This window comes from Vollenhovia emeryi, unplaced genomic scaffold (genome assembly GCF_000949405.1).
Source record: "Vollenhovia emeryi isolate VEMERY1.0 unplaced genomic scaffold, V.emery_V1.0 DF939428.1, whole genome shotgun sequence".
In the NCBI taxonomy this organism is placed as follows: domain Eukaryota; kingdom Metazoa; phylum Arthropoda; class Insecta; order Hymenoptera; family Formicidae; genus Vollenhovia; species Vollenhovia emeryi.
The window spans coordinates 59,544-63,198 of NW_011966938.1; positions in this window are offsets into that span (position 1 = coordinate 59,544).

Here is a 3,655-nt window from a genome sequence, read left to right on the forward strand (position 1 = left end):
TTTTAACACATATGTTTTAAACTTATAACTTCTCAAAAGATTAATTGTACAGCGTACTTTTTATGCAATGTTAGAAAAATAATTTAAGCACAAATGTATACGCTTTTCAAAACAGTAGTTTTTTAAAAGTTTATTTACTCACTGTGCAACATCTATAAGACTTCATTTACATTTAGCATGGAGTGGTTGGTAAGAGGTCTGCTGATTATACCGAGGCAATTGAGATTGCCTGAAGGGATACGGTTATCGGCAAGAGAAACCTTAAGGGGAATAGAACATGGTATGAGATGACAATTCACTGAAATGTATTTTATACCCATCTATAATCGTTTTATAATTCACGAAGCAGCTCTTTATATGTACTCGATCATGTAAAAAAGCTATTGTCAAGCACCTTATTAAAAATGGAAATAAAGTAAACATTTCAAAAACATTTCATATTATATGTAAAATATTATAATAAAATTGCTTACATACATACATGACATTATAATATACAATACGTAAAATTGTTTCGAAAGACAATAAAAAAATATAACTTCTTGAGAATCAAGTAGTAAAATAATGATTTTCAATTAAAAAGTATGATTTCAAGAATAATGTAAATTTTAATATTCGTTATGGTTATTTCGGGAAAGTAAATCCGATTTGTGTAAGATAATCGGAAAGCAGTTTTGTTACAATAAGTATTTAAATAGCATATATTGTATATGTACATATAGACATCAACGCAATTTATCCTACTCACTGGCTGCAATGTTTTATCGAATTGGAAAAACGTAAAACATATGTGAGCATACCATAAATTTTTTCCAATACTCAGAGAATAGGTGTAGATTTTAATTAAATACGCGTCATTTCACAGTTACTGTATTTTCCCTGTTATTCAAATAAAACTTTTCTTTCTGTCAAATTTTATAATATAAAAGCACAAAAATTGTTGCATTAAATCTGTGTTGAAGTCAAGTGACCGAGAGTCACTGAAAAAATAATATAATTTATTGTAATAAATTTAATTTAATTATGTTCTTCCACGAAATAAATTTCACGTGTGATAAATTATGATGTACTATTTTAGTATCTCATATCATAACACGCATTATATGTATACAGGGTGTTACGTAATACCCGTCTCACCTGTTATTTACAGGTAGAGCGGATTAGACTGAGTTGAAACGTCCTGTACCATTTTGCAATTTTCGCAATGGTTAACGAGTTATTAATTATTAAAAATCGTTGTCTTAGCCCGGCCTACTGCCCAATTAATGCGCGCGGCGAGATGCGGCCGTCCCGCGATCGGTGTTGCTAGGCGCTCGGGGAGTTGCTTATAACACACGGCAACGGCTACGTATAATAAACAACTCCCCGCGCGCCGATCGCGGGACGGCCGCAACTCGTCGCGCGCTTGAGGTAGGCCGGGCTAAGACAGTAATTTTTAATAATTATAATAACTCGTTAACTATTGCGGAAATTGCAAGATGGCACAGGACTTTTCGACTTAGTCCGTTCTATCCGCAAAGAAGAGGCGAGGCGGGTATTACATAACACCCTCTATATTATTAAAAAGTTACAAGTTTTTAACGCTCTCTTACATACGTTTTGTACAAAGGATACACATACCGGAAATGTATTGCGTACATTTACATTTCTACACTTAGAATATAATACATGCTTTATAAATTTATTGTATATTTATAATTGTTGTCAATATTTATAATTGTCATGTGGAGCTTTGCGATTGGATTAAATTCATGCCTGGAAATATTCATCACAATATTATAGGGGATATACAATTTCATTATCCTAGTATTGATTAATATTATTGAAGCGTTAATTGTATTGATAAAGTATTTTATCCAATAATTATAACTGCTTTATTCGACAGCTGTAGATGTTATTGATTTTTGATCAGACAGATCAGATAGCCAAGCTATATTAACAATAGCACGATAGTAATATTATTTTATGCAAATCTATTTCAGCATAAATATTGTGTCCATCGTATAAAGTAATTCAGTACCCGGGAAAAATAAAAAATCTCATTATATATGTCTCAGTCATGTAACAAAATTAAATCAAATTCTAAAATTATCAGATCTTCAAAGATTCAGTACTTTTAGTGAACATTTGATGTTATTATCTATTGAGATCTAATTAAATGTCCTTCCTCTTAGGACATTTAATTAAATTTAGTTAGATCTCAATAGAGACAATCTCGAACATTCAAGGAAAGTGTCAAATCTCTGAAGATCTGATTCTAGAATTGGGTCTCATGAGATATAATTAGATATTACATGATTGAGACCATATACTATATAATGAGATTTTTTCCATTTTTCCCCCGGTTATTTCGAGTCGAAATGACGAAATACTAAATTCGGGCGGATACATACATGTTCACTTTAAAAAATTAATTAAAATTTAACTAAATCTAATTTAATTGGAATGTTTTAGTTATACACCGTAAATAAATTGATATGAAAAAGTCTGCATCTTACACATACATTGAAATAATTATCGTTAAAGAAACCCTCGAATCATTCACTACAACCGTAAATTCTCCTCTTTCTCGTGATTGTAAGAAATTTCCAATTTACTTCAATTACATTAACCATCAATCCTCTTACAATACGAATAATAATTGAGATTGCTAACACGAATAATACATAATGTCGTTTCCGTTGTTATCGCACTGCCGCTTTATCCGCGTTGCATTTTTCTTTAGAAGCGTACGCGAGACGCACGAGTCGTTGCGCATTCGTAAATCAATTACCTACGAAGAATGGCTCGGACGTGACCCGCCGTATCCCCCGGCGCATGCATATGCATCGATATTCGTGACAAAGAGAACGATACACGCCCTGACAGACGCAGGAACAAACGAATGCGTGCGTAGTCGCGTAGGATGGACCGAGCTCTCATCCCCTTTTTATTATTGTTCTCACATGCACGTTCGGTTGAGCAATATTCTCCAGGTTATCAATTACATCTGATGCCTTCCGAAGGGGTCGCCGCTCCTGTGACATATCCTTGCGCGATACGATCACCCCTCGGATTAGCAACTTTGCGATCGTACTTCCCTTACCTCGGCCCGCCCCGGGAGTATCCCGAAATGTTGTTCCATATTTTTTTCCTCATTTTTCCTTTGCCCCCGCTGTCCTGCGGCAACCGCAGGACCCGTTTCGATTTCGTAGCACAAAAACCACGCGGTATCTAAGTGTCCGCTTATGATCTACCATCATCTTCTCACGCATCTTTGCCGCCGGTGGTTTTACTCCATTCTTCAAGACGGAGTTTTTTTTTTTAAGTAGCACTTTTACTGCGGGATACCCAACGGTAGTAAAGACTCTCAAGATTCTACAGAAGATTTACGTAATGATTAGGACCGTGAAGCAGTTTGACAATATATTGTAATATTTGGTAAGCGATTAGAACAATTTCACGGTTGATACGGTATTTTTGAAAAATTCAGTTGATATTGCGCTTGAATTAGGTAAAATCAATAAGCTCTGTCAAAGTTTTTTGGAGCAATAGGAAGAATAATACCTGTCCAAAGCTCTCTAGATATTGTGCTATGCTAGAAAAGTTGCTAAATAATCAAGTAAATAATGTAGCAAAATCGTAAAATCCTGATAACGGAATATCATGAATATTT